General features: G+C 38.9%; 1 protein-coding gene across 4 annotated transcripts in view; it reads right to left on the bottom strand.

Moving 5' to 3' along the window:
- Positions 1-4,738, bottom strand: part of CSNK1G3 (casein kinase 1 gamma 3) — a 71,121-nt gene extending 66,383 nt beyond the window's left edge. For 2 of the 4 annotated variants that reach the window (XM_051642112.1, XM_051642114.1), the window contains exon 1: positions 4,529-4,737. The gene's annotated coding sequence lies outside the window, so the exon portion shown is untranslated. Of the gene's footprint in view, positions 1-4,528 lie in introns of all 4 variants that reach the window. The other 2 variants (XM_051642111.1, XM_051642113.1) reach the window with 2 other exon arrangements.
- Positions 4,739-22,553: the final 17,815 nt, after the last annotated feature.

The raw sequence follows: 22,553 nt of genomic DNA, 5'->3' as shown, positions 1-22,553 counted from the left end.
GGTAACAGAGAGGACAACCTTCCAACAGCCTGTGACACCATTTCAATGGATGCAGTTTCACAGTAGGCTTAGTACACCTCTTAAAAAGACAGCACACCTGTTCCCAATGACCTCCACAGGCTAACCGCCACCTAAATATCACCATTAACTATGCTTCTGTTTGAAACTGTTTCACGTACTTTCTGCTGTTTTACATTGTTTGCTGAACACAGAGCCTCAAGACATATATCTCAAAAATTACACAATGAATAAATAACACAGTCTAAAAGGAATTGTGATAAATCACGCACTTAAAACTGGAATCAAGGCCTTGCTTGTCAAAAAATAACTACATATTTTTTTGTACTATAGAAAATTATCCTCCACTGTTACAGTCCAAATCCTATCTTAACAGAAAATAATGGTAATTTAAACATGTGTTTGATGAAGAGTATAAATTCCCACATAGGCAACTACATCCATGTATAATAATAATATATAGTAAATAACCTGTCTAGGAAAATTATGTTATATTACTAACATATTTTAGTTAAGTAAAAGTTATTAAAAACAGTCTTGCTATTTTAAAAGTTAAACAGGTTAGTAAGCTTACAGGGAAGATCAGAAAGCATAGGAACACACCCGTAATTGCATCGGTGATGTCCTACAGGAAGTCAGATTAAGTAATAAACCTACTTTAAGTAAGCAAATCTTACCTATGTGTCTGTCATGAACTTCTGTGACCTACAGTTACCCAAGAAAGATTTTCCAAAGACAGTTCTGACTCATCAATATGCTTCCTCTTCCATTCCTACCTCCAGTGCACAAGGCAGTGATAGGATGCTAGACATACAAAAAGTAAAAAAATTGTCATCTTCCCATACCTACAGGGTACACTTAATTTGCATAAGACAGCCCTCCTTCAGCAGCCAAAAGTGGGTATTTTCTATTTTGAATTAAAAAACATTCCTAAAATGTATGCTGAGTATTAACATATAGATACACTAAAGAAAATCAGATAAAGGAATAAACAGAAGACAAAAGAGTGCATGAGGGATAACTACAGTGAAATGTACTTGAACAGAAATGCTCTGTGCCATAGATGAAGGATAATGTCGTTCAATAAACACACTAGGATAATGCCAGTATTCTGAAAGTGTTGCATATTTAACATTTATAAATATATTCTCTGCATCCTTTCTCTTAAATTAATCCTTCTATGCATTCACTTAAGATAACAAACATATCATCTATTGAACACTAGAACTAAATATAACAGGTAAGCTAAATCTGACAAAAATAAATTAATCTGTATATTTTAACATAGCTGAGTACTTTTCTTCTTCTAAGAGCTTCAAAACTTCTTTGAAAGTAGTGCTTTGAGAAAGCTTTCCAAGAAACCAATATCCAAAACAATTCTACAGCACAGACTGGTGTGTAATGTCACCTCTTCTTCATTCTCCCTTCGCAGAAGAGGAGACATTAAATTATAAGTGGCTTACCTAAGGTCACAGGCAGGGACAGATGTTCCAGTTAGTGTCTTTATCTGTGATCATCAGCCTAGCTTTTAACTGCTTTCTTACTGGCCTGCTTTTATTTATGCAACTATTCAGCTAAAAACACTTTTATTCACTGAAATATTTCAGCTGAGACCCAGTGACAATGTCTAGGAAGCTACTCAGAACAAAGCTCAGAAAAACAAGGCCAGTAGCAGTAGTCTTGATTTCACTGCATTGATTATGCAGCAGCATTGAGGAAGCATTACAATGCCAGCATACCAAAAATTTAAAAAAAAAATAAAAATTAAGGATTGCCAGAAAGTATAGAACAACTAGATAAAAGTTACTTTTTTATCTTTTAATAGATGAGGGAAAATAATTATATAGAAGTCTCAAAATACTTTTTAAGCTAAAGGCCCAGAAGCAAACAACATCACAATTCTTATGCTTTTGCCTACCTTTGTCAGGGTACACTAGCTGCTCCTCGGGAATATATCACCCTGTTTTCATTGCCAAGTAATCCCCAAGTATCGTGATCAGTTTAAGATCATTTACGAACAGTCCACTCCTGAGAAGTACTGTCTCACTATTCACCTAAGCACTGTGTCAGCTCTTTTGCTCATACAACTACAAGTGGGGTACGCAGGATTGACTGAACAGTCTTGCAATGGGCTTTCAGACAGATCAGTGAGTTTATACTGTGAAGGAGCAGCACTCCAAACACTTTCACAATTTTGTTCTTCCTGTGGTCTGTGTGTGCCTTTCATTGAATCATTACTTCTGTGCATGCCATTCCAAAACAATCAGTTAAAAGTAAAATTAAAAACCTAAGAAACAAGAAGTAGCTGTATTTTTTGTTTACAACAGACTGAAAAAAAAACAACTGCTTAGTTGGTATGACTTTCTTAAGAAAAGTTAAGGACAGTTAATGCAGGTGATCTGTTGCTTGTAATTAAGATACTGCAGCAGCAAAGTAACCACTGCCACTTCCCTATCCCTTACATTTCATCTATTGCTGTTTCAAAGTCTTATGTAAACTAAATTCATCTTAAAGAGCAGGAGGCTTCCTAGTATTTCAATAAAACACAATTTTAAGACAAAAGTAAAAATGTTACACATATATGTAAATTTGATACTTGTAATGGAAGAACAACTTAGCATAGTCACTACAAAAGCACAAACAACCCTGTCTTCACAGGACACTTCTTCATGCAATTGGGATAGCAAGTTTTGATCCACTGAATCAGCTTTAAAATTGTATTTAATCTACTTACGACACTATCGAAAAGTGAAAAATCACCACAGGAAGTAAATACAGTTTTGTTAACTGAACATAAGTAAACTGGATGAGGAATAACATTTTTGCCAATTCAGTGACTTTTTTTTTTTTTTTTTAGGTAAGAACAACTTCAGAAAGGTTCTTAAGACAGGCCTGCAAGTCTTCCAAACAAAAGCAGCTGGATGTCCTAACTAAACTTGAGTTTCTTTACCTTGATCACACTGGGAAAAAATCTTACAGAAAACATGATGTATCACTGTATCAGAACTGGTATTTTAAGTTCTGAAATTAATTTACAAGAAAAAGTTACAATTCATTAAGCAAATAAATCAATTTGATTCAGAAGTACAGTAGCAAGACAAATTAGCTGAAAATAATTCTCAGTTGATTAAACAGTCTGCTGTTTGCCAGGTAATTTCTTTATTTTCAATAAAATATCACTTTTTCCCATTGCAAACACTGTTTCACTTGTTGAAAAATAAACCGACAAAAGGATCTTGAAGACATCTCCCAAAACACAGTTAACAAAGAAACCTCTACCTCATCTTTTCCCTCTAAAAGGAGAACTGCATTACTCACAGCTTGGATTTTTATGAACATAGCTCAGGATAAAACGCACCTGCTAGACATTTGTTAGTAACTAGAAAAGTTGTAAGTCTACAGTGTAGATTAATTTATCTCTTCAAGTAGTGGTAACCCAAGTAGCCACACTAAACATGCTTAACGGTGTGCTTCACTTCATCCTGCAGAAGAACATGCGAAATAATGGACAGTTTGTAGAGTATATCTTTATACCTAGGCAGTACTTACAAAAGATCCCACATACAAAATGCGCTAAGGAAAAAAAAAAAAAATAAATCTTATCTCATATTCCAGCTCCTTTTACACACAGCGGGTAACTTCAGCACCCGTTAAGGGTTTACCAGCAACAAGAGAAGCCTGAAAATAAGCCTGGCAAAAGTTTTGCAGCAAATCACCTGAAATATCTCTCTTAGAGGTTTTAATGAATCAGACTTAAAACCCCTATATTGACAGTCTGTTTGTAAATAACATTAAAAACAAAACAAAACACACAACCTACTTTTTTATTTATTTATTTACAAAGAAAACATTGGCAAGTCGGTTTGCCTGCAATCTGTCGGTCTGCTAACCAAGCCAATACAAACGCACTCCAGCTACTTGCTTCTACGTAACAGGAAAACAAATTTACTCACTTGTTCCTACAAAAAAAAAAAAAAGGCTCAATGCTCGATCGGACTTATCACCGCCAGCAGCTCCGACTCTGCGGTTAGTCAGCAAACCAAACAAGCCGCGAGCAACACCTCTTCAGGAGAGGGCAGCCGGAGGTCCCAAGGCGACAGCTCCTGCCACCCAGGAGAGAAGCTACAGGAAAGCGAGGGGCCCTTCCCCCGCCAGCTCCGCGCTGCCGGCCCCGCACGGCCCTTCCTACCGAGCGCCGCGTCCCGCCCGCCTCGCCCCGCGGAGGGGCGCGCAGCCGCCGGCGCCTCCCCCCGCCTACCTGGAGGGCAGCGGGCGGGGGAGGGGGGAATATCTCCCGCCGCTCCGAGCGATCCCGCCCCTGCAGCCGCCACCTGCGGCTGCCGCCGCGCACTGAAGGTGCGGGGCCCCGTCCCCCACCCCCCACACACACACACGCCGGTGCCACCGGAGGAGGGGAGAGGGAACCGGTTACAAGGCCTCGGCCCGAAAGAGTGCTGCGACTGCCGGGATCGACGCCTCCTCCGAAAGGCGGGCGGAGACAGCTACCTACCGGCTCCGCGGAGCAGCAGGAGCCGCTGCGGGGGAATTGGGGTGTTGCTGAGGGGAGCCGGCGCGGCACAGTCCGGCCGGCAGAGTCGGCGTCGAGCCCTTCACCTCTGAGCACTGCTCCCTGACCCTGCCCTGCCCTCCCACGGGAGCTCCGAGACGGGGCCAGCCGAGGAGAGCGCAGCCGGGGCGCTGCTGCCAGCCAGAGGGGAAGCAGCGGCGCCAGCGGCAGCCTTGAGCGCCCGCCCCTTCCCACGGCGGCAGCAGCCCCGGGAGGCCGGGCCGCGCCTCAGCCCGGATACGGAGGCGGTGTGGGCGGGGGGCGGGGGGAGCCCCGGCCGAGGGCGGGAGGAGCCGCCCGCCCGCGGCGCAGGAGATTGCCAGGGCCAGGGGCCAGTCGGGAGGCGGGAAGCGAAGGGCAGGCCCGGGAGGGGCGGGGCGCGCTGGAGGGCGGAGGAGATCGCCAAGGAGAGGGGGGCGGTGCGGGGCCGCCGTGCGGGGCTCCTCGGCTTTGAGGGCGGGTGAGGGTCACCCTGCGGCGGGAGGGCGGGGTGGTGCCGTATTGGAGGGGTGCGGTTGCGGGGCGGTGCGTGGGTGCGTTTTTGGCACCGGTAGGAGGCTAAATGCTCGGCCGCGGCAACTCCGCTGCTTCCGCTCAAAACTTAAGAGATGCGGTTCAAAGGAGGTGGCAGCGGGCTGGGTCCGGCTCGCCTCTCTCGCCTGAAGTAGGAGTAAAGGTAGCAAGTGCGAAAGGAGAGATTGCCCTGTGCCCGGCGCGACAGGTCTTCTTAATCCTCTGCTGGACACCCGTCCCCAAAATGACTGTATCGTTCTAGGTCGGACTGCTCACGTTTGGTAGTTTCTCAAAATGCTGTTGCCCGTCTTCTCCCCGCATCTGATGCGGACAGCGCCGCTTGTTTGGCTCTGTAGTTACACAGTTACACAGTGATAGCTCTATCCAGGCCTCCTGTATCCCTGCAGGAAACGGGGAAACTACAGCCCCACTCTCGCTTGATGGATGTGAAAACTACTATGTAATTGTTAAAAAATAGACCTATAAATGCTTTTTGCAAACAGAGGCTATCTTTAGGCCCTTTTTCTGTTCTCTGACCAAGGGAGAGTAGCTTTTAGGCCACTGTGCATCTAAGCTTTTCAGTAAAAGGTTATTTTTTTCATTCAAAAGCTTGAAAGTAGCTTTAAAAGTTTTATTAGCAGTGTGTTTTACAGTCATTATAACTATGGAGAAGAGAGAATGCAATGGGTAAATGCTGGAAATTGTGATGGATCTTCAGCATTGCTTGCCCAAAGCTTTACAGAAAGTTTGCATCTTTCTAGCACAATCTAGAAATCCTTGAAGAATAACTGAAAACATAGCTGCAAGAGAATTTAAGACATCATTAGCTCAGTTTTCTTTTCCTCAACTGTTTATTTCCTAGTCTCTGCATACATTTGATTACTTTTGCCAAAAAAGCCTCTGTAGGCAGTCTGGGCGATTGTTCCCATTAGGAAAGATTTTGTTGTCATCTTGTAACTTAAACCCGTTGATAATTGTCCTATATTCATGCTAAGGATTTTTTTGTGTGCTGGTATATAATGCTGACCTCAATAATGTCGTTGTTCATTCACAGAAATGTGTAATTCCTTGCTTACCAACTATAGGGCAGATTCACCTTCAGAACATGTAACTTTATTCTAGCAATTCCTCTAGGCTTGTCTAGCATGATGTGGGGTGCAGTCCTGGGACAATGGCAGTTAGAATTCCAGTCAGGCTGCAATATTGAAGAAAGTGGATAATTACTACATGTAAAATGTGTTTTGACTGTTAATCATTAAGAAAAACACAGACATACCATGCAATATGTCAAGTACATATAATAGGAAGGGAATGCTGTGGCTTCAACTTTCTAATGTGATGTACTTTGCAATGTACATGCATGGATGCTATTCCAAGTGAAGGAAAGTAGTTTCGGTGTTTAATCCTAGACTGAGCCTTATTGCCTTCATGGAATCCTTTGAAAATTCACAGAATCACAGAATCTTAGGGGTTGGAAGGGACCTCAAAAGATCATCTAGTCCAAGCCTCCTGTCAGAGCAGGATCACCCAGAGTACATCACACAGGAACCTGTCCAGGCAGGTTTTGAATGTCTCCAGCGAAGGAGACTCCACAGCCTCTCTGGGCAGCCTGTTCCAGTGCTCTGTCACTCTCACAGTAAAGAAGTTTTTTCTGATGCATACATGGAACCTCCCTATGTTCCAGTTTGCACCCATTGCCCCTTGTCCTATCACTAGAGATCACTGAAAATAGCCTGGCTCCATCCTCCTGACACTCACCTTTTACATATTTGTAAACATTGAAGAGCTTGCCCCTCAGTCTCCTCCAAGCTAAAGAGACCCAACTCCCTCAGCCTTTCCTCATAAGGGAGATGTTCCACTTCCTTCATCATCTTTGTGGCTCTGCACTGGACTCTTTGAAGCAGTTCCCTGTCCTTCTGAAACGGAGGGGCCCAGAACTGGACACAGTATTCCAGATGTGGCCTCACCAAGGCAGAATAGAATAGAATTCCTGCACACACAGCAAAATAACAGAGCTTTCCAGATACCATCCATGCCTTTTAACTTTGCAAAGCTTTTTATTTTTAAAAAGTACTTTATCGTCAAGTTGACAGGATATGTAATTCTCTGTACAATTTAAACTTTTATTTTCATATTAATCATTATGCACTGTGATTTCAACAGCTGTTTCCAAAAGCCTACAGAATTTCATTTATGCAATGTTTATTCTGATGAACAGATTCCTTCATGCCATATTAAAAATATTTAATTACCAGATACTAGTAAATAAAGAATTTACACTAAAAATTCCCAAAGGCATATATTCTGACTTTTAAATATTACAGTTCAGATTTCTCTTAACATCATAACATCTCTTTTAGTTTGTTAAGATATTTGTTCTTTTCACATATGTGGAAGGAATAATCATATGATTCCTCCTTCCATCCAATGTTTTAAACTCATTCTGTTCTAAATATTGGTCTGTCATATGACGTGAACCAGTCAAGCTCATTTAGAATGATTGCTCTTACTGTGGTATCTCAGTCACAGTCCTTTCAAATTTCTGCCATTCAGGATCCTGTACCTTAATCCATGTACCTAAGAAGATCTTAGCACCTAAAAATAGAGCTAAACAGGCCGTAATGTAAGCTGCTGCAGTAAATTAATTCAAATCCAAATTCTGTTTGACCCACCTTTAGCTTAAGTTTTTTGTTCTAGACTGAGTTACCAGTGTGTGTAACAATATTCCTGCAACATGAGCCAGGACTTAGCCAACTTTTAGCCTGATGGGGACAGACAGTGGAAGGAATCTGTTCCTGGCTGCTGTAAATGTATGCTTGCAAAAAGAGAAAACAAACAACACTGTGTACTTTTCATTTGTTCTAAAGTTCATGCAGTTTGGCAGCACACACTGTGAAGGAGAAAGCCTCACCTGGCTGGACTTAGACGTATGCATTGTAGATTGGGGTTGAGGTACACTTGTACATTCCAAAATTTCAGAACCACAAGGAGCCTTTAATAGTGCTCTTGTGAATGTAGAGAGCGCAGCAAGGAACCTAGCCTTGTTAACACCATGTGAGACAAGAGCAGGGCTTGCCATCTGCTGTGCATGACTGGGCCCAGCAAAGAGGCAAGGCCTCATGCGATTGCTGGTGTAGTGCTGTCATTGCTAATGATGGTAGCAGAAACATGCCCAGTTTGAGAATCCCTGTAATACATCATCCTCATACATCATCCAGCATTAAACAGAATGTCATTGCTTTAAATAAAAGAAAAAGTAAAAACAGGCTTTGGCTCTTTGTGTCATCTAACTCACATACAGATGTTGCGCTGCTCTCTCTCCGTAATGCCAAAGTTGATGATCGAGCTGACTTCTCAGCAGTTTGCTGTTCTGAATTTTTCTTCAGGACTCCCTGTAACTTGGAAGGAGTACTCTTGCATGACAGAGAGGTGTGAGAAAGTGCTCTCCTTAGGCTGATCCCTTCTGTATTAATGGACAACAATGAGCTTTTAAAAGCTGGTGGAAATCATAGTTGCAACAACAACAACAACAACAAAGTAGAAAGAGGACATGTAGATCTTCACTGGTGCTATGCCTCAATTGCATCAAAATCTATTTCAGTACAACTGGGGAATGAGACTATTCAATTCTAGAATGAAAACATGAGTCATGTCAAGGGAAAGGACAGAAAAGGCCACATGCATGGGAACCATGTGATGGTATAAAGAAACGCAGGCACTTTAACAAAACACTAAAATTCTCAAGTTTTAGATTGTGGGAAGTGATCTAAGGCTGTTTCACATACAGAGATAATTTGTATGTTTTAATTATTTAATCATAGACCCCCTTCAACCAAGGGTAAGCCATTTATGCAAGAGGTTGAACAGAAGTTACTTTTTCATTTAGGTAAAAGTTACACTCAAAGCTTTAAGTTTAGGGAAAATAAAAATGGATAGAAACATTTCTGTAAAAAATTTAAGAGATATTTGAAAAGGTTTTCTATCCCACAAGCACTTTCAAAGATAATCTTCCTAGTAATTCTTGAAAATAAAACTAAATCTGTGTATCAGAATATTTAGAAATGTATAGATTTTATTATAAAGCTGATGCTGAATTTCCTTTTAGTATTTCACGTGTAATGTATTTCATTTAAAGCTGATACAGACTTAAAAGTTGAGCTTTCTTTTATTAATATAAAGAGGTTTTTCCTTAGAGTCACTTTCTAGAGGAGTACAAACTTCCTCATATTCTCTTTACCCTATTTGCTATTTTTAGTGTGTTTTGGAAATATCTCCGTAACTCTGCAAGTCGAATTAAAAAAAAATAATAATATTGCTATGATATAAACATTTTCAATACTTTTCAGGCACTGCATCTTTGTGTTTGTTTTCCTCTATTAATGTAACACTCAGGGAGTACAAATAAACTATTCATGTGTTTCAAGCTATTCCACAGTGTTTCCAGTTCCTTTCATAACAGCAATTAGTCAACTTCCAGGGTTTTAAAAATGCTGCATTTGCTAATATATCATAAACTGCATGATAAATTGTACTTGGTTTCTATGCCAGCTACTAAATGATTCACTATCTGGCTTCATCGGTATTTGTAGTTCTTTCTAATCCCTTCCCTTAAAGAGGAGCAATGAATAGTCCATTCCCTGATTCTGTTTTTTTTACCCTTCTTACACCTAATACCCAGCCTATTAATCTTGTTCTCTAGTTTATTAATTGTTTTAATTCTACCTTAAAAAACCAATAGTGAATTAGTCACAAAGCACGGATTCTTATGACACAAAGTGAACTAACAAGCCAACACTTCTGCCATGCAAAATTTACATATTCCAACCATTGTCTAACTGCTGTTCCTCAGTAACTGACTCACCCAGTCTCTCCCCTAATAATTTCCAGAATAGGTTATGCAAATAACAAAGAAAAAAAAGGAAGGTTTATTAGAAACAGCTGGTAAAAATGCAGAATAAATTGTTTTTTCTATAGACACTTCTGCCTCCCTCTCACCCCTGTTGCTCCTTCTCACATGTCAGATTATGGCCTTCAGTGTTTTCTAAAGGAAATCCCACCACTGTCTGTATTCCATCTGCTTCCTATGAAACTCTCTCAGTCCGAGAGATAAGACAAAATGTTTCATAAATAGCACCAAGTTAATTTGTGTGCTACTGTATTGAGTATGGTCAAAAGTCACTAATATCGTAGGAGATAATTTAAATGGAAAGCATGTGGGGCAGCAAAGCTGTACTCACAAGAAGGGACACATTAGTTTGCTGAATCACTGCAGCTCTTTCCCAAAGCCAATTCTTTTTCCTTCAATGTCATGTAACATTACCAAGAATATCCTGTTACTTCTTAGGAGATTACATATTCAGTAATCTCTCTAAACCAGATTTCTTGCACACGTCAAGGGTTCCCTCCATTTTAACACAAAAGTCTCCTGCATGCCACCTTTCCTTAGGAATCTTTTGTAGTGTGTATCTGCCATTAATTCTGTGTATACCCTAATTTCGACTATTCAGGATCACAAGGGTTCCTTTTATCCTTTACTCTTGCATAGCAAAACCTATTCTGTTTGTGTTCCTTATTTACACCCTAGGAGTCATTTTCCAGGTTTGCTCTGTGGAGTCTGTGTACATTTCCATTTTGCCCTTTCTAGAAATATGGTTGTTTGATTAATTATTGAAAAATATGGATGTGCTTGAGTCTGTCATTCTGTTAAACAAGCAGAACAGATTCCACCAGCTTTCCATTTTCCCTTTTTTGGCTTTCTAATTGTCCACCCAATCAATATTGTTCTGCCAATTGACACTACAAAATCATTGTGAAATTGAGGAATTGGTCATATGCAGAGCTACATGGCAGAATTATGGCTGTGCTACCTAGGCCAAGTGGTTTTTGTATAGCAGAAGCTAAATCATTAACTGAAGATTTGTATCCCATTATACTGGGTCTTATGAAAAATAGACGGGAATGCATATTTCTTTTTAAAATGTTCAAGAAAAGCAAATCATATCCATCATCACCTGTCTTGCTTTGATATTGGAAATAACTAGTTTTACAGTTATAAAGTTCATATTCAGATTTGTATTGCTTTTGTTTGGTTTTCCAGATGCAAATATTGCACTGGTTCAATCACTATATTTTAAGTTTTCTCTGAAAGATGAGATGAATGAACTGTTATTCACAGACAGGAATTCAAGGCAGAACCTGGCCCTAAAAAAATAACTTTGCTGCTGACTTTCATTCAAAGGAGGTTCTCTTGGCTTTGTTTATGTTTCCATATACAATATTGATTTATTAAGAGTTTCTTCCACTGGTTCTGAATTAGAAAGCTTTGAACTTCTATTTTATTTGAGCAGTAACCCTTAAGAAGGGTATCTTTTTAAGATATGAATATTAAATTTCTGGAAATTGGGTTCAAAAGGATTTGGAGGGCAAAATAAGATTTCCTGCTCCATCCAGAAATAGAAACCATTTATACTGTCAGGTGGAGCATAACTGATGAGGTAGTAATTGCCTGGCTTCCTTAACATCATTGCCTCTTCATTAATTCAATAAAAATCTCTTTTTAAGGGCTCCTTATATGCTCTGTGTTACTGCTATTATATAATTTTCTCCTGGAACTCACTAATGATGTGCTGAAAACATGCCTCTTTCCACAGAAATTGTCTTCTTTATTCATGAAAAGTAATAGTATAGTCAGTAAAATGCTAAGCTCGAGGATGATTATCACTATAACAAGATCAAGGACACTTCGATGAACTGCTTTTCTGTGAAAATCCTTGCATTTGTAATCTACAAGTTCTGGCAGCTGCTATATTAAAAAAAAAATTGATTGTGTGGGAAGGGTAGAGAGATAAACACAATGTGAGCTTTTTTAAAAAAAAAAAAAAGTTGCTATACATAAATTATTATACTTTTTATATAAATGCCTTTTAGTATAAAGTATTACTTTAAGATTTTTTGTTTGTCAATCCAAAATAACATAAGCAAATTTCTAGTTCTAGGGATCACATTTTATCCTTAGTGATACTTACCTCTAAAGGTTGCAAAGATAAAATATATTCCGATTTGTATTCCTATATGAGCAAATGAGGCATTGAAATATAACTGTCCTGAAGCAGCTATTGGATCCCTTAATTGACTAGCTCATATATTTCTTAATTTTCCCTCTGCTTTCTGAAGACAAAGATGTGTCACTGCCCAGAAGTATCATCTCGTGCTTCCTATTTTCACCTGAAAAAAACTTGACTTTTACAAAACCTCCCCATTCAGCTAGGAAAATTATAAGATAAAATATAACTGCTTTGTATTCATAGCAATCCTATCTGAAGAAACACTAACAGAAAGATAACACCAGACAGATTTAAAGACATAGTGAGGGATTTGCACTGGAAACAGCAAGACCGGAAGCCTGCAGCATTTTCAGAAACAGGCCTTTGGCCTTTACATGAGAACACACGCAACCAGCATGACATAGTTGGTGTCCTGAAAGCAGAGTCCATCACTCGCTGTGCAGGAAGCCAACCCACACAGAGTTTAGGTATTTGCTTTAATATCCAGCTCTGTGCAGAAAAGGGAGAAAGGTGGTATTCCACAAAGCAAGCTCAGTTTCCTGAAATGCAAGTGGTACTTTTATACGAAAAACATGAGAAAGAACTTTAATATTATCCTATCATTCACACACAATTGAACTGATTTTTCCATTTAAACCAACAATATTCCTGGGCAACCTATTCCAGCACCTTCCACCCTCATGGTGAAGAATTTATTCCTGATGCCTAACCTAAATCACCCTTCTTTCAGTTTGAAACCATTATCCTTTGTCCTTTCGCTGTCCTCTCTGGTGAAAAGCCCCTCCCCAGCTTTCCTGCAGGCCCCCCCCCAGGTGCTGGAAGGCAGCTATCAGGTCTCCCCAGAGCCTTCACTTCACCAGGCTGAATAGCTCCAACTCTTTCAGCCTGTCTTCGTAGCAGAGCTGCTCCAGCCCTTTGATCATGTTCATGGCCCTTCTCTGGACCCTCTCCAACAGCTCCATGTCCTTCTTGTTTTGAGGGTGGCATTCTGGGAAGAGCTCCTTTCCATCCCTTCCATCTATCTTGCAGGTGTCTTGCAAGGCCTGTCTCAAGGCCACACTGTTGACTAATTGGGACATGTTTTTCTCTAACTGATATCTGGTTTTGTCTAATTATTACTGTTTCACTGTTATGTAAGCTCTAGTTTTATTCTGTATGTCACTTTTGTTCTCTTATGATTTTTTCCAAAAATTTTACTTACTTCAGTTAATAACTGACATTACAGCTATCTTGTTATTTGTTCAAAGGGCCCTGAACCATCAGTGTCCAAGGATTAATAAGAACATAGCAATCACATTTGAGACTGCCTCCACATACTTCCCTAGACACTGATTGCTTTCAGGTCAGGAAATTCCTTTGCTTTTTCTGTTTAGTAACCCTCTATATATTTCCTTTACACTACTAGTCCAGGCTTCATTTGAATGTCAAGATTTTGCATTGACAATATCCTGTGGTGAGGATGTTCACAGAAAATTTAGATGCTCTCTGAAGAATTCGCCTGTTTTGGACTCCTGGACTTGGCTCTTTTGTTCAAAGTTCTGCAGAATTTAGGCAGCCTGTGATTTTGCAACGTCTGCCAGTATCATCACTAAACTGTCTTTTTTTTTCCAGACTGAAAAATTCTACATTATTCAGTTGCTCCTTCTAAAGAAGCCTTTCCAAGCTTTGATCACCCTTGTTACCTTTCTCTGAATCTTTTCTAGTTCCAATACATCTTTTCTAAGATAAGGGTTATCAGAATGATCCCCCTGTTTTATTTCATATTGCTTTTCAAATAATTAATGACATCTACTTTTCTTTCTTTATAAGATGAAAAACTGAATGACAAGGCATTTATCTTAAGAAAACTGGTAAATCCTTCACATAAAGTTTAGCACCAGAAGCCAACTCACCACTGAAGATTCCTCTCTGAGCATCCAACTCAAAACAATTTACTCTCTTCAAAGAGTAAACAATTTACTCTTTCAAAACACTGCATTGAAGTTATTGGTTTTTTCTATTCAAGTCCCTAACTTTGTTTTTCCATGTGGAAAAAGAATACTCTGTGGTGTAGAACCCAAGCTGCATAAAGGCATTTAATTGCAGTTGCACTATGTGCCTTAATTTACACTCCATAGACAGCAGAACATAGAAGCTATCTAGCAGGATGTGGCTCTCTAAGGCCTTTGAAGTTGTTGAACTTGAGCAATAATGAAAATAAGTTTGAGGACAATAAAAATATAGGAAATATTCTCAGCTGGGAGGAGGGAGAGATGAGGGGAAGGAAATGTTTTAAAGGATCTGGACCAACATACTTTTGTTATGAGAAAAGCAGAGCTCATCTGTTCTTAGTATAGTTAATAAAAGGTTTGGCAGTATGAAATTTATGGATTCTACTTCTTTCCCTCAGAATCAGGAATGCCAAAAGAAAAAAAATAAAAGGAAGTTTAAGGATCTGACTTACCAAGGTATCACTGAAGTTCACAAAATCTAAACAAGGAACTACATGAATTAACGAGCAACCTAGACTGAATACTGTATGTTCCTGAATTAAATATAATGAACTATCCTTATGCCTGCAGAATTTCTCCAGACTTCAGAAGAAAGGTAATGAAGAAAAAAGCTTGTATTCTATCAGGAAATATTAATAGCTGCAAATAGATGCCCACGGAAAAAGAGTGGGATGAATTTAAATGACCACTCTGACCATGAAAATGTGTCAGATAACATCCTTCTGTTTTAATATTTTCTAATGTTTCCAGTATCCGTTTGTGTTATTCTCTCCTGGTGTGTGACATCCTCCAAGTTTTATGATCTCATCCCCTTTACAGCTGTTTATTCCTAACATAAATCCTGCAGAAATAATTTCACAATTTTCCATCCAGTTGTAGTTTTGGTAACATTTATAATTATCTGTCAATAATGCTGTATTTTTTCAGCAGTGTCAATTTAAATCTGCTGAGTTATCTTTCCACTGTAATTTCTCTTCTAGTATTTCTAACACAGTAATTTCATGGACTTGAATCTTGTAGAGATATAATTTGGAATCTATATAAAATTTATTACATGTTCCTATCAATCCATAGCCTTTAGCACTGCTTGTGATATATGCTACATTGTATATTGATAAATAAATATTTTCCATTTATCCTGATAGCTTTATTTCTGCTATTATTATTCAAATTACATAAACTTTCATACACTCTATACAAATTATTTTTCCATGGAGTGAATTTGCGATGATTTCAAAAGTTATGTGTTTCTTATTTTTCTCTGGAAAAGCTAGTGTAAGTGGAACAATAAGAATTTGTAGAACTATGAAGTCTTTTTTTTTCTTGCTATTCAGTTAATATGCTATCCATTCTCAGACAGCTGACGGTAAATATTTTTAGAGCAACTCTTAGTAGACTACTTTCTCAGTCATTCAGATCATTGTGACCAAAAAGACCCCAACAAAACAAACCCCAAACAGCTCAGCAATTGCAGCAAGGGGAAATATTTTTTTGTGTGTCCACACACAATATTGCCAAAATTAAATAGTGTTGCTTACCTGTTGTTTTTTCAACATTCAGTGAAACCAAACATTCTTCTTCTCTCCATCTGAACAGTACTAATATTTAAAGGAATAATATTCCCCCCTCAGCTTTGTATTCTTTTTAGAAAAGTATACCGGCATTTTATCCAGCTTTGTCTGACATTGCTTTTTCAATTCCAATATATTTGTTCCTTATCTTTCTGACCTGTACTCATATAATTTCTTAAAACCATAAACTAATTAAAACTTCAAATCATTAATTTTAAATTGTAAATACATGTATTGTAGGCATCTGTCAATTAGACAAAGTTAAATTAAAAAATAATGCTCTAAGAGGCCCTTAGAGATCGCAAATTCCATCTTCCTGTTTCAAGACTACACCACTACTGATTCAAGCAGATGCTTGTCTGATCTTCTCTTAAAATATTTGCAATGGCTATGTAGATGGGAATATAGGCCAAAAATCACTCTTCTATTTTGTACTATGTCAATCTATAAATTCTATACTATTAAAAAATTAGATCATGCTTTAACACTCTCTCAACAATACAAGCAAAGTTTTCAATCACTTTAAAACATGGTTTTAGATGTTATTTTAATTTACACTGTCAGATTATTCACTTAACATTTTACCATTTAAACCTTAAACAAGAAAAGGATAAGGACTAGAACATGCTAGAAATACTTTTTGAACTAGCAGCTAATGGAAGCTTCTAGAATTTGAAATAAATATAGTAAATTCTTAGATAAATGCTTCTTTTCAGGTGCAACCCATATTGATTTTCTGCAGAGAGATTTTTGGAGCTTGAAAATATTAACATACAGAAGGTATTAACTTGTGAATCCATACAGTACATTTTTTCACAGAGGTGGAATGATATGGAAGTAATATTCTTACAACTCTGCATATTACTTAAAATGTATGTCCTGGGAGCAGTTCCCATTACAATCTTGTTTTTCTGGTAGCATTCCTGTTTATCCCAATTGATTAATTCTATTTTTTCAAGGTTATTTAGAGGATGCAAAAGAAAAAATACAGGTATTGATACATTTTGCTTATCTGAAATTGTAAGTGAATATTATTGATTTTTACATATCACTATTAAATGTAATAGTGCTTAGTTTGAAGAAAGTGGCAAAACTAAAATCCTCATGTAAGTAGTACACTGAAGAGGTAGAAGAAAAAGTAAAATATTCCAAAAATAAACTATATCTTCATTAGTCACTAGAGATTGTTCAATTTAAGCAAAGGATTTAAATGTTTCTCTGATACTGCTATGAAAACAAGAGTAGAAGGAAAGAATCCAGGCTAGATCACTTTAAAAGCATTAGAATGCACTAGCAGGTCTAAGTCCGTAGATTTTCAAGTGTAAATTCTTTTGAGTGGGAAAAAGATGTAACGTAGGATATTGAGTAATACAATATTCTATAGTACCATAAGATTAAGCACTGTTATTTGCATGAAGTATTATTAAGTATTACTAAGTATTACTGTCAAAAGGGGCAGGGGAAAACTCTCTGGTTTCTGCATCCTTACAGACCAGCTTCATTGAAAACAAGTGTCTTTAGCTCCAAAGGCAATGTTAGGAACAAGCTCAATTTTCCTCTTTGGATATCTCAAGGGGCATTCACTCCATGCCCCTCAGTGTAGTGAACGTGTTTGATTCTGCCTTACTGGTGAGGGAAGATGTGCAAAACTAGGGAGGAGTGGTAAAGTTAATACGCACATGAGGGATTCGTATATTTGGAGCCCTCAATGTATAAATAAAAATAGCTCAATGGATGAGGCAAGCCATATACTTTTTTCTCCCCAAGTTCTTGTTGTCATGCTAAAAACACATGTTGTGCACAGCCACCAGTGGGCCCAGCAGAACTGTTTTCAGGCTCAGACAGGATCATATTGCCAGATTCTTTTAAACTAAAAATGCAAAGGTGATATATTAATGGTTATTCACTATGTGGTATTATCTCCCCTTTGAATCAGTTATAACTAGTGCTATAATGCAACACCTAATCTGGGTGACAGTATAAAATGTTTTGGATATTATGTTGTGTTACATTCTTAGAATAACATGTAAGATCAAATTAAGCCCATTAATAGTCACTAATAGTATTTGGGATCCTTTCATAAAAGCTGTAGAGCTAATAGTGAATGCTAATAACAAAATGCTACTTTGCTGAAAATAAAACTATCTTCCAAACACCTAAGATATATTTTTTCTTCAATAAATATTAAAAATATATATTTATACAATTTATTTTGTTATTTGCATGGCTTATTATGTTATTTGCATTGCAGACTTTACTGGTAAAATTCTCTCTGCAGTCCTAATCAGGAAAATACTAATTTTTCAAGATGAAAGATGCTCTAAAATGCCATTTCTGAAAATGTGACAGTACATAAGGCAAGTTGTGCTCCAAAGCTTCAGCCTTAAAGCTGGAGCTAAAATGGCAACAGTTCCAGCTTAAATCACTGGAGTCTCTGCTGATGACATTAATAGAACTAAGTACTTGTGATTTTACCTCAGACATTGAATTACCAACAAAACTTAGACACAATATACATTTCTTGGATGTTAATATTTTACACTTTCATTATACTAAAAAGTTGCCACAAAGATGATCAGAAAGCTGGAATACTTTTCCTGTGAAGACAGGCTGGGAAAGTTGGGGGTTGTTCAGCGTGGATAAAAGATGGCTCCAAGGAGACCTTCTAGTGGCTTTCCAGTACGTAAACGGGTCCTACAGGAAAGACGGGGAGACTTTTTACAAGGGCATGTACTGAAAGTCAAGAGGTAATGGTTTCAAACTGAAGGAGAATAGGCTTGGATTACATATAAGGAGGAAATTTTTTACAGTGAGGATGGTGAGACACTGGAGCAGGCTGCCCAGAGGAGTTGTGGATGGGACACTTCCCCATCCCTGTAAATGCTGAAGGACAGGTTGGATGGGGCTTTGAGGAACCTAGTCTAGTGGGAGTTGTCCCTGTCCATGCAGGAGGGTTTGAACTATATGATCTTTAAGGTCCCTTCCAACCCAAACCATGCTATGATTCTATGATTAGATGGGGCCCCATCACCCTGCTTGTCATGGTGCCATGGCCTGGCAATAAATCCAGGAAATTCCTGAATCACGTTGAAGACAACTTTTTGGTACAGCTACTAGAGGAGCAGAGAGGCAGGTGTTGATCTCTTTTATCTGGTGTTCAGTGACAGGACCCAAGGGAATGGCTTATTGTCAGAGGAAGGTCATGATGGATATTAGGAACAAGTTCTTCATTGAGAGTGGTCAAGCACCAGAACAAGCTCCCCAGGGAAATGTTAATGGCCCAAGGCATTTTGGTGTTTAAGATGAAGATGGTTATCTTTGTTGCCCTGTCGGGAACTGGACTCAGTGATCCTCATGGGTCCCTTCCAGCTAAGGATATTCTGTGATTCTATATCCTGTATTTAACTGTCTACTTTTAACTCTGTCACTATTTTACTGCTGGACCAGCAATTAAACGAATGGCAGATGCTCTCTATTTACCCGTATCCCTTCCCCTCTATGGAAGGGCAGAGAATATGGGAGAGAGACCAACAGTCTGGAAACTAAACTGCACATCTGTAATGAAATAGTAGTGACAAAAAGAAAAATAATTGAATATATAAAAGTATGTTAAAAAATTATCTAAAACCAGTATTATGCTCTCCTCCAATAATGCTCATCTCAGGAAAGTCCCTGGAAAGACTGGACTCATGTACCCAGCAGCAGATGGGAGCTGGATACAGGAACATAAAGATTCAGGAATGGGCAGATCAAGATAAAAGGCAAAGTGATGGAGTCCTCCCAGGATACCAGTCATGGATGGAGAAAGCTTCACAGTTGTGATCCCTCAGATTTATGTTGAGTATGATGCATGTGGGATGGAATATTTTGGTCAATTTGGGTCATCTGTCTGGTCCGTTCCACCCCACAGGAGAGTTACAGATGTGACCCCTTTCCTTCCTTGTGTTTTCGGAGCACAAGATCAGTCCTACAAGAAATCACTGACTGAAAAACATGCCATTAATGTCCACAAGGGATTTAGAAATTTAAAAAGCAGTTACATTGCAGCCTTCACTACAATTAGGAAAAAAAAAAAAAGCACAACAATATGTATGGCAGAGTATATGCTCTGTAGTATCTAGTGAACTTCACAATATGTTATAGTTGACACAAAAAGTAGCTTTTCAGAGACAATACTATGTTTTGCATAGTACACCATAATGGAATGTGGAAAAAGGATTAAATTCATGTTATTATCATTCCTATGCATCCCTGGACAAGTCATTCAATCCTTCTATTGCTCAGTCATCCATCTTCATAATGGGTTTAAAATCTAGTCTCTAACTCTGTTCATCTGGTCTACCTACTCATCTTGGCACAGAGCTACCAGTTACATAGACAGCTTGTGTAAGCAAATGTGTACTGCTTACTAGACGATAAACTCCCTGGGGTTTAGGCTATATTTTTCTGTGTATCACTTCCTATGATCTATACAGATCACCACAATGAAGTCATCCTTGCCTTAAGGATTGGCTTTAGCACATTTCCAGTATTCTGGTCTTCACAACTAGAACATTGATACTTGTTGGGTTTTTTTGTTTGGTTGGTTTTTTTGTTACATAGATGTTATATACATATTCTCCATTCTTTTCTTCATGCTAGTGAAGACTAGTCTCTAATGTTATCCCCTGTAAGGACTTACTATACATAGATAAAGGTATTTGAGAGAAGATCCTAGAATGTCACTTGCCCCCCTTGATTTTAGTGTTATAATCACCAGCATGTATTAGACATTCATTTGCATTTTTTTCTGTGTATCTGAGTGCCCCAGAATATTAGTGAATTTGTCAAGAATATTATGTTGTGAATCTTAGAAATCAGGTATTTATGGGAAAGAATATAATCCTTGATTTGGAAAGGTAACTGAGTGCCTGCAGGCTTTGATTAATGTCATTCCCCCGGGGCAAAAGAGCACTACTGCTTCATGTCACAAGTAGTTTACTAGGACTGCATAACTACACGTTTCCACTGCTTTCTCTCAAGTGAATGATGACAGGAAGACAGGAAATGGCCTGAAGCTGCACCAGGGGAGATTTAGACTAGATATTAGAAAGAATTTCTTTACCAAAAGAGTGGTTGGACAGTGGAACAGGCTGCCCAGGGAGGTGGTGGAGTCACCGTCTCTGGAAGTGTTTAAAAGAAATATAGATGTGGTGCTTAGGGACATGATTTAAGCACTGAACGGGTAGATTAGGTTATGGTAGGTGGATTTAGGTTATGGTTGGACTTGAGGATCTTCAAGATCCTTTCCAACCAGAATGATTCTATGATTTTATGATTCTATGATTTGCTAACTATTAGACCTACTGTGAATCTTCCTCTTCCCTCCTTATAATTAAATTTAAATTGTTGTGTGTGATAGAGAAATTGGGAAAGAAAGTCATTGCACTGAACATACTTATTCTCCTTTTCTTCTCTAGCATCTGAAGAATACTTAGTGTTTAACCTTTGACACAAACAAGCTGATTCAAACTTACGAGCAACAGAACAAGAGGAAATTGCCTAAGTAGTGCCAGGAGAGTTCCAGATTAAGGGTCTTTTCCAAACTAAATGATTCTTTTATTCTAATATTGTCTTCTCTTTTTGCCTGCTTCTCATACTCCTTAGCAATTAGCCTAAATCACAGATATGACTCTTCTGCTCTCAGTAGCATCCATGAGGCAACAGAGTAGAGCTTCCAGGAGCTTTACCACCAAATGGAGAAGTTCCTCTTCCTGGGTGCACCTCCCACAGATGTGCTCACTGCTGCCCTCCAGTACTGGCATAAGAGCAGTGAACGCCCTGCAGCCTGACATCGGGGCAGGCAAAGGCATAAGATGAGGTCCAACTAGGCAAGACTATGAAGGTGTAATAAAAAAAGTGTTCTCAGTGGTGATAGGTAGACTTGCTTGGAATCACACCAAGAAAAAACAATTTTCAAATAAAAAAAAAAGCTGCCTAGTCGGTTCCACACTTTTGTCATCTACTGTGATCATGCTCCCTCTCTAGCTAAAAAACCTCACTTTTTGGTGTCTGCCTCCAGGGCTGCATTAAAGTACCTACAATCTGGTTTGCAGAAGCTAACAGCGTTGGATATTTAAGAACTCTGGGCTGTAAATGCAGAGTTGTCATGCCAAATGCATTGTTATACAACAGAAGATGCCACAACAAAAGCTACCAGCCAGAACTAAACTTGAACAGATTAAACCCAGAAAGAAGAAAATGCATTTAACAGTGTTTCAGAGCCAGATAAACTCCTGCAAAAGGAATGGGCTTCTTCCTCTCCTGATGTTTGCAGATTGTGACCTAGTATCTTTCTGTGTTATGTGTTAGTATGTGTTACAAAAATATTTTGTTTCACCGCAAAAGTTTTGCTAGGCTACCTCACGAACTGAAGTTTGTAAACATGGAACTGGTTTATTCTGCCTCACAGTCAAGGCATACGCGTAACGCGGGGTGCCAGGGAACAGTGATTCGTATTATTGCTTGATTATTACTTCATATGGAAGGCAGACACCTTAAGAAATTATCTAAGTCCCTGACAAAGCTGCATTTTGCTGTAAGTAAATTCAGATTCTCCTGCCCTGCCACTCATCACAGTGGGAGAAAAATAATGGAATTTCGGTGTTTTAACAGACAGGAACTCTTTGAAGTACCTGGTACCGGTCGACTGGCAATGCAAAATCCTTGTGAAAACTGCAATGCCATATTTAGGTTTTTATTTACGTGTGTGAGGTTTTCGACCACTTTCCTTGACTCGATGGGGCGCCCCGTGCGCGTTTTACACCGCCCGCCCTACGGGCACCTGCCG

This window comes from Apus apus, chromosome Z (genome assembly GCF_020740795.1).
Source record: "Apus apus isolate bApuApu2 chromosome Z, bApuApu2.pri.cur, whole genome shotgun sequence".
NCBI lineage: Eukaryota > Metazoa > Chordata > Aves > Apodiformes > Apodidae > Apus > Apus apus.
Note: the sequence above shows the minus strand (reverse complement) of the source record. Positions and strands in the feature narration are given on the sequence as shown.